We start from the raw sequence: 13165 nt of genomic DNA on the forward strand, positions 1-13165 counted from the left end.
AAAGCTTCTGGAAAATTCTTAAAGAGATGGGAATACCAGAGCTCCTGATCAGCCTCTTGAGAAACCTATATGCAGGTCAGGAAGCAACAGTTAGAACTGGACATAGAACAACAGTTGGTTCCAAATCAGGAAAGGAGTATGTCAAGGCTATATACTGTCACCCTGCTTTTTTAGCTTATATGCAGAGCACATTATGAGAAACACTGGGCTAGATGAAGCACAAGCTGGAATCAAGATTTCTGGGAGAAATATCAATAGCCTCAGATATGCAGATGATACTACCCTTATTTCAGAAAGCAAAGAAGAACTAAAGAGCCTCTTGATGAAAGTGAAAGAGGAGAGTGAAAAAGTTGACTTAAAACTCAACATTCAGAAAACTAAGATCATGGCATCTGGTCCCATCACTTCATGGTAAGTAGATGGGGAAACAATGGAAATAGTGAGAGATACTACTTTACCGACAGAAGTTCATCTAGTCAGAGCTATGGTTTTTCCAGTAGTCATGTATGGATGTGAGAGTTGGACCATAAAGAAAGCTGAGCACTGAATAATTGATGCTTTTGAACTGTGGTGTTGGAGAAGACTCTTGAGAGTCCCTTGGACCACAGGGAGATCCAACCAGTCCATCCTAAAGGAAATCAGTCCTGAATATTCATTGGGAGGGCTGATGCTGAAGCTGAAGCTCCAATACCTTGGCCACCTCATGTGAAGAACCAACTCATTGGAAAAGACCCTGATGCTGGGAAAGATTGATGGCGGGAGGAGAAGGGGCCAACAGAGGGTGAGATGGTTGGATAGCATCACCAACATGATGGACATGAATTTGAGTAGGCTCTGGGAGTTGGTGATGGACAGGGAAGCCTGGCGTGCTGCAGTCCATGGGGTCTCAAAGAGTTGGACATGACTGAGCAAGTGAACTTAACTGATATTCAGTACATTAAATGTTATATTTTTATTGAGTATTAATTACTTTTTTAATTTTTCTGTATAAAATACTTTACTTCAATCCTCCCAAATATCAGTTTAGAATGCCTTCCTTTCACTTTAGCTATTTCCTTATTATTTCATAATTTTCACTTACCAAACCGACTACATGGAATGTAATTGAGTGAGTTTCCTTTTCTTCATCTGCTTTACTCAAAAATTGTTTCTTTTTTTTTCTCTGCTTGCTGTTGTCATTTCAGTAAGTTTCTCTTGCCTGTTTAAAAGAAACATTGCCTCTGTTCTGCTTGTTTTTAGGAATATAATTTACATTTTTATTAAAAGCCTTACCTACCAGTCACTGTAATTTTTCACATGTGGATGCATATCTTAATCCATCTGCTGGCAGGAAAATCAACTTTCTTCAAAGGCTAGGTTCCCCACATTTCCAGGTTTTTTAATTTGAAGGTGATGTCTTTTTAAAATTATGTTTACAGAGTATTGTTTTATTCCCATGCTCATCTACTTCTCTCACCGCCTTATTTGTTCACTATTTAGCACTGGCCTCTTTGCAAGGGTTGTTGCAGCTTTGTCTTTGTCCTATGTTCTGTGAGAAGGAATTTTTTGCCTTCATGTTTGAATAGCTCTTTATCATCTCAACTCATATTTATTATTTTGCCTTTTGCCTCCCATTTTTCTTCTCCTTACAAAGCTTCTTTCCTTTAATAATAAATGTATAGTTTATGATCCTGGAGAATCTAATGATGCATTTTATGAATGAAGAGTGAATGGGAATGAAGTAAGTTCAGATCTGGTTTATGGTTACAATCTTTTGTCTTTCTTACAGTGTTTAAGATGTTAGTCATTACTGAAGCAACTTAGCAGCAGCAGCATTAGTTAATTGTTTGTGCCTTTTCCATATAACCTAAAAAAGCTTACATATTATTTCACATTACTCTCTATATGTTCAGGACAGAAACCCTAGTTTGAAACACCCATTATTAGACTTTGTGAAGAAGGACATAGAAATTAGATAGGGTGAGATAGTAATACTATGTAAAAAAAAAATTAATCAGGGGTTGAAGCCCTTGCAAAGAAATAAATGAGCCAAATGAGACTATTACTACTTGGGTTGTGTAGCTTCTATTCCCATGACCTATCATTTTGAAGTTGGCAGTGGTGGTGTTTTCATCATTTTTGGCTGTACCTAACCATTTATTTCAGAGAAGGCAATGGCACCCCACTCCAGTACTCTTGCCTGGAAAATCCCATGGACGGAGGAGCCTGGTAGGCTGCAGTCCATGGGGAAGCTAAGAGTCAGACATGACTCAACGACTTCCCTTTCACTTTTCACTTTCATGCATTGGAGAAGGAAATGGCAGCCCACTCCAGTGTTCTTGCCTGGAGAATCCCAGGGACGGGGGAGCCTGGTGGGCTGCCGTCTATGGGGTCGCACAGAGTCGGACACGACTGAAGCGACTTAGCAGCAGCAGCAGCAGCAACCATTTGTTTTCTCTTCCATGGTGTGTCTTCTCCAATCATTTCTAGATCCTTTCTTTTACTCTTCAGTGTCTGTAGATATCACCAGTCACTGAGGTACTAGTCCACTAAGTTATCTCTGCTGAAAGCCCCATTTCAGTTAGAGGAAGTGATACCAGAGCTGAGGGGCCAAGCTGGGAGTTATTCTGCGTGTGGGACACCTGCAGTGTTTGAATGATAGAAAGTATTATTCTGAAAGGGATGGGAACAATAACTGGGTTAATTAAGAAGAATTCTAATAGACAGTCTGAGAAGAGAAATGATTCTCTAGACTACTCTTCGGCAATAATAGCACATTACATTCTCAGATATGAGTGAGAAGATCATTATTTCCATAACAGATATACCCCCTCACCAGAAATATTGCTTTCATTTCCAGGAAGCATTGTATTCTGTTACTCCATCAAAATGACTGTTTTCATAATTTTAAAACCTACCTATGATGTATGAGAAGATATATAACATCATATATTTTGCTTTTTTATTTTTTTTTTTTTCTCAGATGGGTTTGACTTTCTTCCTGCTTTGTAGTTATTTAATCTGGATGGTAATCATGGAGATGACCTCACTTAATAGTTCTTCAGTTGTACAATTATGAATTATTTGTTTTTGTTTAGTTACTAAATCTTGTCTGACTCTTTGTGACTGTGACTCCATGGACTGTAGCTTGCCAGGCTCGTCTGTCCATGGAATTTCCCAGGCAAGAACACTGGAGTGGATTGTCATTTCCTTCTTCAGGGTATCTTCCAAACCCTGGGATGGAACCCACCTCTCCTGTTTTGCAGGCAGATTTTTTTACCACTGAGCCAGGAGGGAAGCCATACAGAAACCATGTGTGTGTGTGTGTTAGTCGCTCAGTCATGTCTGATTTTTGCAGCCCCATGGACTTTAAAGCCCATGAGGCTCCTCTGTCCATGGAATTCTCCATGCAGGAATGCTGGAGTAGATTGCCATTTCCTTCTCCAGTGAATCTTCTTGACCCAGGGATTGAACCTGGGTCTCCTGCTTTACAGGTGGATTCTTTCACAGTTGCCATCTTTATAGTTGCCTGACCGACGAAAGACAAAATTCAGGAAGGGAGTACAAATATTTTGGTAAGCATTAAGAAAAAGTAAAAACACACAATTCATATGAACCAAATAATTTCTACCATTTGTTGTAAATAATATTCAATCAATATATGCTGAAAGCTTATTCACAGTAAAATGAAGTGAAGTAAACTAAAGTGAAAGTCACTCAGTTGTGTCCAACTCTTTGTGACCCCATGGACTGTCCATGGAATTCTCCAGGCCAGAATACTAGAGTGGGTAGCCTTTCCCTTCTCCAGATCTTCCCAAAAGTGAAGTGAAGTGAATCTGCTCAGTCATGTCCAACTTTTCACGACCCCATGGACTGCAGCTTCCCAGGCTCCTCCATCTATGGGATTTTCCAGGCAGGAGTACTGGAGTGGGTTGCCATTTCCTTCTCCAGGGGATCTTCCCGACTCAGGGATTGAACCCGGGTCTCCTTCATTGCAGGTGGACGCTTTACCCTCTAAGCCACCAGGGAAGCCCTGATCTTCCCAAACCAGGGATCAAACCCAGATCTCCTGCATTGCAGGTGGATTCTTTACCAGCTGAGCCACAAGGGAAGCCCTTATTCACAGTAACCCTGTTAAATTTGTTTTGAAATCTCTTTGATTTCATAGAAAAACAAACTGAAGGACATAGATTAATTTATTCACCAACTTTCCACTATCAAGGGTTGAGGTCAGTTTGAAAGATAGATCTGGACTCAGAGCATGAACTGTTTCCCATGTATCATGCTGTCTCTGAATTCCAGTTCCAAAATTCTCATACTGTATGTTAAACCTTACCAGAGAAGGCAGTGGCAACCCATTCCAGTACTCTTGCCTGGAAAATCCCGTGGATGGAGGAGCCTGGTAGGCTGCCATCCATGGGGTCGCTAAGAGTCGGATACAACTGAGCAAATGATTTTCACTTTTCACTTTCATGCATTGGAGAAGGAAATGGCAACCCACTCCAGTGTTCTTGCCTGGAGAATCCCAGGGACTGGGGAGCCTGATGGGCTGCCGTCTATGGGGTCGCACAGAGTGGGACACGACTGAAGTGACTTAGCAGCAGCAGCAGCATGTTAGATCACAGTTTTTAAGATTCCACCTTTCCCTTTATAAATTCTAAGTTCCTTTATTTCAGAAAGCATATTATAATAACTTCTCAGAAAGTATATATTCATAAGCATTTGCTGAATTAATAGTAGAATATGTGAAATAAACCTTCATAAAAATATACACACACAGCCACAGCACATATATACTATTATTCTCTTATCGGTAAAAGCTAATTTAATCACAAACCCTTCCAAAGAAGAAACACCAGCCTAAGTTTATCACGATCTACAGAATCATGTTTATCATTTTGGAACTCATTTTTTTTTTAATTAATGTTTCTTTTGCTATTCAATTAATTTTTGATTCAGCATTTTTTATAGTTGTCTTCATTTATTATATTGAGTAATTATTTGATCATATAATGATAGAAAATAGTATCAAATATATATGTTGTAATAAATAATATTGAAATCAAAACTCAGTAAATGAAAAGACTAGGTTTTTTGTGTGTGTACTTTTGCTATTGTCTTTGATATGTTGTTTTTCCAATAGCCAATGCATATTTAAATGATGGGCTTTCTTTTTTTTCAGATCAAATGTATGATCAAACATTCCCAAATGAAATATGAATGTTGACAGGGGATCAATAATTCTCATTTAAAAATAAATTATATAAATTGAGTGGAATGAGCCAGTTCTTATAATGAAATAAAATGACATATTCTATTTTCTAGATGTCTGCTCTTTTAAGTGTTAGATCTAAAGTAAAATAGTTGAGTACTTTGACTAAAAATTAGAAAGTATTCACGGCAGTGCCACTTCTAACATAGTATGTTGAAATGTTGACTTGCCATATTCATTAAAAAATATGGAGTACTGTAGTGAATAACTTACCTAGTTCTTTCTATTGGTTTGAAAAAATTCCTTTGGTAACAAAGGAGAAAAATCACATACTTCAGTTCACTCCTTTAAATTCAATCTAAACTTACAACTCTGTCTGCTTTTGAAAATGAGTTTTGTCTAATATTTTTCTCCTGAGTACAGCCTTATAACAAAGTAGAAAAGTTCTCACATATTGTTCTTAGACAGACTCTGCTTTTTCCAGAATTTTGAATGTTTCTGGAAAGAAAAGCACATTAATAAAAAATAGAGTTCATATCTAAGGCTGTTTTTTCCTTTTTCTTTTCTTTTGAAGAAAAGAAATCTGAAATGTCTGCCAAGTTATTCCAATTCATATTTATTTAACATCTAATATATTTCTGTCCTCTGTTCCAGATATACCAAAAAAAAGAAAAAATGTTTACCATCTTTTCCCATAGGCAGGGTAAGTATTATCGGGATGTGGGTCTCCAAAGATAGCTCAGAATTAGGAGGAAGAAGAAAAAAAAGAATAAACTTATAAAAGCACTTTCCAAAATCACATCATAGAAATTTTGATATTTGGCAAAACTAATACAATTATGTAAAGTTTAAAAATAAAATAAAATTAAAAAAAAAAAAAAAGAAATTTAAAATTAGTATGACTATGGAATGCCTATCTTTTGAGTAAGGGAGAAAAAGAGAAAACCCATGCTGTCTGTCAGACAAAGAGCAACACATCTCAGGCTGGACCTCAATTCCTTCTTTTTGAAATTCAAAATTTCCCTTCTTTTCTCCTATGTAGCTTCATCCCTCTCCAAGATTCTAGTTTTTTCTGCCCTTTAATTATCTATTGAGGTTGGGAAGATCCACTGGAGAAGGGATAGGCTACCCACTCCAGTGTTCTAAGGCTTCCCTGGTGGCTCAGCTGGTAAAGAAATCTACTTGTGATGCAGGAGACCTGAGTTTGATCTCTGAGTTGAGAAGATCCCCTGGAGAAGGGAAAGGCTACCCACTCCAATATTCTGGCCTGGAGAATTCCATGGACTGTATAGTCCATGGGGTCACAAAGAGTCAGACATGACTGAGCGACTTTCACTTCACAACAGGTTTTTGCCTAGCTCATTCTTCACCTTTCTCCAAGGGGACGAAAAAAAAAAAAAAAAAAATAGAGAAAGGTTTTTAACTATTCTATTACAATTATGGAAAAATAAGTAATGCATAACAAAATTCGACACATATGAAAACATTTTAAAATTTTCAGTTAGGTTAGAGATTCCGCATTGTTACCATGTCTTGGTTTATTTATTTATTTTTAAAGGTTAATGTGTGTTTGAGCCCTTGTGTGTTTTTGTATCAGAATCCTTCATTTATTCAGCTGTGTTTTGCAGATTTTTTGTTGTCTCTGGGTGGGGAGGTATATCTTTGAAAATGCAGATTGTGCCTTTGTCCCTGAATGGTCAGACTTCAACTTAATTGCATACATATGTAGTAATGCTTAGGCAGAGAATATTGTAAAGGGAGCAAAACTGAAGAATCCTCTACCCTTTAGGAACTCACAGTCTCATGTGACAGCCTGCCTGCCCCCACCTGCAAACATAAAAATTAACTTCAGTACTTAGTGGTCGAGTGTTTCGGAGGCAGTACCACATTGTTAACTAGATATTGTGTGTGTTTCTCTGTGTGTCAAGGGGTCGTCTGAAAGATCTTCTAAAGAAATAAAAAGAGGGAATATCTGACACATAGTCTCAATAGTTTTCCTGCATTTCTGAATATTTTTCCCACTCTGTCTTGTTTGGTGAACTTTGTACTTAACTTGAGAATGAGACTGGAGATAAACCTGTAACGAGGCCATCCAAATTAAGGGAAAGTTGAGTCAAGAGCTGAGTGAGAAAACTGATGTCCTTAGACCGAAAAGAATTTGAAAATGTTTGCCCAAAGTGAAGGCAATAAAAGCAGCTGTCAAAATATGAAGTAGGGTGTCAGGTGTCACACTTAAGGGAAATCAGAAGAGAGGGCATGAACTGGAGCAGACCCAGGTGAACTTAGGGAAAGAGGCTTCCGGCGTCTGTGTTGCCATTCATATGTCTGAGCGCGTGGGGTTAGCTGGCCGTGGTCAAAGGCTGCTGTGGGATAGCCATGAAATTATGCCTCCAGAACTGTATGTACACTGTTCTTTGACACAAGTAAGAGAACCAGCTTCGTATTTAATACCTCAATTTAGCATGTTTTTAAAACAGAACTTAATAAATAAATGAAATTGATAAATGTACCAAAGCAGATATACTTAATTTAGTTAAATATAATTCCGTGGCTGCATTTTAATGTTTTATGGGAAAAGTAGATTTTAAAAAGTTGGTTAATATGGATGAGTTTGGTGGGAGGGTGTGTGGGGTACAAAATGACGGAATGGTAAAACAAACAGAAGAAAGACATTTCAATAATGTAATTATGTAGTCCACTGGGAGTTTGTAATGAAGGATCAGAGCTCTGGTGTAACAGATACTATCTGCCAAATCTGATAGAGGATGAAAATATTTCAACAAAGTTGAAAAACAATGTTGGCCATCCATTGTTGAAATATAAGCTCACACTTTTTAGTAATCACAGCAAGTATGTTAATTTGATTTTCATTGATACAGGCTACCCATTGCCATGAAACAAAATCATAACTCAGCACTGTCCTTGTCAGAGTCTTTTCTCTTTTATAAGTATTGTTTTTTCATAAAGTGAAAGTAGCTCAGTCGTGTCCACCTGTTTCCGACTCCATGGACTATACAGTCCATGGAATTCTCCAGGCCAGAATATTGGAATGGGTAGCCTTTCCCTTCTCCAGGGTATCCTTCCAACCCAGGAATCGAACCCAGGTCTCCCACATTGCAGGTGGTTTCTTTACCAGCTGAGACATCAAGGAATCCCTGCTTTTTCATAAACATTGTATTATGCATGTGATTAATGAAGACAATTGCAGTTATTTTATTTTGCTTTGCTTTATTTTTGTGCTGTCAGTGAAACAAACTTGGTTTACATTTGATGCCTTCTACCCAGTTTTAGAGTCCTGCAGATTTCAACTTATCCTGGTTACTGAGATAGATTGCAACTTGCAATATGTTAGTGGTGTCTTACATAATTTGGAGTAGAAAGAATAAAGTGATTAAAACGTATGCTTTGAAAAAAAAAAAACAAAACTGCTAGGTAAGTCAGAAGTTCCCAAGGTAAATAGGTTATACACACTTCTTGCTAAGTTATAGGAAGATTTCTGGGTTCACAAATCGTTTAAAAGCTGTGGGTGGGCAATAGTGCTTTGGTCTAAGGTGCATCTGGTAAGAGCATGTTTAGGCTAGGGGCTCTGAAAGGTACTGTAGAGTTTTAGTACATCCTTCCTACCATGAGGAGATACCCTGGAAGAGTGAAGAGATGGCAAAGGGCAGATATTGGTGAGAATAACAGTTCAGAGACTGAGGGATAATTTGTCAGTGATACAATATTTAGTGTTCTCAGTCATGATAAGAACTACAGGGAAGAGGTCTCTTTGATGAGATTCTAGCATAGTCTTGTCATGTAAAACCACTCCTGACCCCTTCTCCTTTTATCCCTGTTTCTTATCCTACTGTATAAGGCACAAATAGACAAGTACAGCCTAAACATAAGACATACATGTTTATATAAAACAAATATGTTTGCATGCATGAGAGAGAGAAAGACAGAATTCTTTATCCTTTCTAAACGGTCCATCAGATTAAATGGCATTCTTCATTTCCTCTATAAAACACATTAATGCCCACAACACACTGATAACTCATGGCTTATAGCCCATTCTCCAGCATACCTGAGCACTTCCACTGTAGTAATGGAGCTGTGTGTTTGTCCATACTTGTTTTTTCCTAAAAACTTGTATGCCTGGAGGACTTGTAATTAAATGATACATTTAATTAAGTGTAATGAAAGTCAATTTATATTTGCATATTCCAAATATTTGTATTCACAGACAAGTGTAAAATCAGCTTGTTATTTCTACGAGAAAGATATAGAATATCCTTATTGCACTCTGTTTATGATTCAGTGACATTTTCACAGCTTTTATGTGTTGATATTGGACTGAGGTAGTACTCTACACTCGTGCTGAATTGAACCTTTGAGACAGAATTTTGGGCAAGGTGAAAAGAAATACCTTTATTGCTTTGCCTGGCAGGGGAACATCTTGTGCCCTTTGCAAATTGTCCCAACCTGTGGGATTTGGTAAGGAGTTTTATTTGGTAAGGAGTTCCGAGCTCATCGCTGGCGAGGCATTGCGCCTGGCGCATTACAACAAGCATTCGACTATCACATCCAGGGAGATCCAGACCACCGTGCGCTTGCTGCTACCTGGGGAGCTGGCCAAGCATGCAGTGTCTGAGGGCACTAAAGCTGTCACCAAGTATACCAGCTCCAAGTAAATATAATATGCCTCGCCGCTGTTAACGGAGAAGGCAATGGCACCCCACTCCAGCACTCTTGCCTGTAAAATCCCATAGACGGAGGGCCTGGTGGGCTGTAGTCCATGGGGTCCCTAAGAGTCAGACAGGACTGAGCGACTTCACTTTCACTTTCACTTTATAGCAGTGGTTGAAGGGCTTGGTTGCTGATAAGGATCAGAGTTTGTGCAGATACCAGTAGTCCTTGAATCTGGCCTCAGGTGATCTGATAAGCTTCTATGTTTCCTTGAATCTAGCCTCAGGTGGTCTCCCTATCTTCCCTGAAGAATTCTTCATTAGGTAGTTAGCATGGTCTATATGTTGGGGGGTTTAGTTCTGCAGAAGAGCCCGAAGATATTCTGTTGAGACTAAACCATGATCCTGTCCCTAGTCTGCACTATTCATTTGTGACTGCTCCCCCCTTGTTAGTGCACCACTCTCCTTCCTTGATTAGCAACTGTTTGAACCTGCCCTTTGGAGCTCAGGGAAGGTCATGAAGGCTGAACAGAAAATCTGTGTATAGAAGCCCCACAGGCTTCTGCTGAGTTTCAGTGCTCATTTTTTACAGGTAGATTCTTTACTTCACGATAATGTGTCTTGTCATTTGGCTTGCAGTACTTTTTTCCCCTTGTGCATCTTGATGTTTACACTTTTTTAATACCCTCCTCTTAGGATGAGGTACTTGAGATATACAACACTGAGGGATGCTACCTTGCTGTGGGCCATCACTTCATTGTTTGGTTCTTTGTCTAGAAAGCTATATTCCATTTCTAATGGACTAAGTATCTAGGTTCTTATTTGCTTCCATTTTCTGTTTCTGTGATCCCTTAATTTACTAGAAATTTACATTTCAGTCTCCAGAATGTACTATCATGATGTTCATCTTGTCTCTACTTGTACATAAATCCCCTACTTTGGGAACTAGATCACCAGTATAAAATATTTCCCATTAATGGTCTCCTGGTATCATTTGCTACTATGCTGCTGCTAAGTCGCTTCAGTAGTGTCCGACTCTGTGCGACCCCATAGATGGCAGCCACCAGGCTCCCCCGTCCCTGGTATTCTCCAGGCAAGAACACTGGAGTGGGTTGCCATTTCCTTCTCCAATGCAGGAAAGTGAAAAGTGAAAGTGAAGTCGCTCAGTCGTGTCCCCCTCTTAGCGACCCCATGGACTGCAGCCCACCAGGCTCCTCCGTCCATGGGATTTTCCAGGCAACAGTACTAGAGTGGGGTGCCATCGCCTTCTCTATACTTATTAACAAATATAAAGGGAAATAAAAAGGAGTAGAAACATCTTTATTTTGTTACTCTGTTTGTAGGTGATTGGCAAAAGTTGATTCAAAGTCAGCTAACTGTCCAGTTTATACCAGAAGACCCTCTGGTCTTTTGGTGGTGTTTTGTTTAACTCACTGATTAATATAATATATAACACTTGTGTTTTTGTGTTGTATAGTATAGATTATGTCTTTTTTGCTATCTAAAAGCTATGTAATTCTAAGAATCAAAAATTAATTTTGCAATTCTGGGAACTTGTTTACTGTTGACTATCTGTATTGACAGTATTCTTTAAGCTCCTTATCATATTTAAAGGGCAAAATAATATACTGTTTGGCAGCTAAAAGTAAATTATGTTATTAATATATAAGTATATGCTTGGTTGATGAATAACATCACTGAAGCTTGAGATATATTATGACATAATATCTTTACTCTTGATTAAGAAAGAAAGTGTTTTTAGCTGATATGTAAGGAAGTTCAGTGCTGTCAGTTGAGTATTGCCATGTTAACTGGTGCTAATTCTTTACATTACACTTTTTTCCAGAACTTCGGTGGATGATCTAGACCAAGTACTAATCCTCCTCAACTAGAAACATCAGCAGTGGCTTAACTCTTAACACATAATAAATATTTAGATCATCCTTCTGTGAGTTGTTCAGTGATTTGGGGAGGGATTCAGAACATCTAATCCAAAGTAAAATAATTGCAGTGATTTTTATGGGAATCTTGAGTTTAATTACTGATGTTCTTAAAAAGGGTTATATGCTTTTTGGCAATTATTATAAGTGTCCTGAGGAATAAATGTGTAATTATAGAAAGCTGCTACATCCTTATTTAAGAACATTCAAGGACATAATAACACCTAAAATCTAGACAGTTGCCTTCATCTCAAATGTATACAAACTTCCTGCATGCACTATTTTAGTTTCCATTTCTCACTCTCACTGATAAGAATACTCTCCACAGTTTTAGCAGGAAGGTGGCACCGGTGGAACGGTTTTTCACCTAAGCAAGTGAATAAAAAGATAGGCCCACAAAACACAAAATATGTAGCTCTCTGAAAATCACTGTGTTTGGTAAACATTTTCCATATATTCCAGGAATTTTGAGTACAAAGAATGTGTTTTGTTTGTAAACATTAAAAGCTTTGGCTACTTCAAAAACAACTTGGGATTGTAAAACCATGATTTAATGAAGCTTCAAGCTGATGTCTAGACTGTCTGACATTCATGATATCAACAGAGTCTTGTAAAAGAATCATGAGGCATTAGCCAAAGGGAGAGACAGAAGAGGAGAGAAATAATCACTTGAGATGTAATTAACCTCCTGTACCTTCCAAGACATTGCTAGTGATGCCTAGGGGATGGGGAAGGAAATGAGAGCTCTGGAAAAATTGCTGCAGGGTTTTCCAGGGCATCTCTTCAGCTACTTCTGTTCAATAGACTGAATTTCTGTTCTACGGTTCATTGAAGGCAATGCATATGTTTCTGTGATTATGTGTGTCAAGGTGTTCTTATGTTCCTTTGTAACTTCTTTTAGGAAAAATCAGATGAAAATTTCAAAAGGTCAATGATCCAAGGTGTGTTACATTAATACATATGGGAAGGTTTAAGAAATACTAAAGAATATATTCTGTGTGGCTGGATAACTGGAGAATACTGCACACTCAATTTTTAAATCTAAAAATATTTTTAAAGAGAAGAATTTAAAATAGTTAGAAGATTAAAACCTAGAAAGCCCCTGAATGTTCTATGTGTGCTTGAAAAGAAGATGTATTCTGACATTGGCTTCAGTGTTCTATAAAGGTCAGCTAGGTCAATTTGGTTGATTAGTGCTTAAATTATCACATTCCACCCTTTGTGCTATAGTGATTAATATTATATAGTTCACTTCTATATGCCCAATATTATACCATTTTTATTTTTATGTTAAAATTGGGAGAAGGCAATGGCACCCCACTCCAGTACTCTTGCCTGGAAAATCCCATGGATGGAGGAGCCTGGTA

The 13165-nt window shown here is 38.2% G+C and overlaps 1 long non-coding RNA gene across 1 annotated transcript in view; it reads left to right on the plus strand.

Annotated features, from left to right (window-relative positions):
* The window catches only part of LOC123335103, a 28618-nt gene extending 16441 nt beyond the window's left edge, over window positions 1–12177 (plus strand). Inside the window, exons 2-3 of the long non-coding RNA XR_006553440.2 lie at window positions 5846–5894; window positions 11705–12177. This is a non-coding gene — a long non-coding RNA (uncharacterized LOC123335103). The remainder of the gene's footprint in view (window positions 1–5845; window positions 5895–11704) is intronic.
* The last annotated feature ends 988 nt before the right edge of the window (window positions 12178–13165 follow it).

Source organism: Bubalus bubalis, chromosome 9, assembly GCF_019923935.1.
Source record: "Bubalus bubalis isolate 160015118507 breed Murrah chromosome 9, NDDB_SH_1, whole genome shotgun sequence".
Taxonomy (NCBI): Eukaryota; Metazoa; Chordata; class Mammalia; order Artiodactyla; family Bovidae; genus Bubalus; species Bubalus bubalis.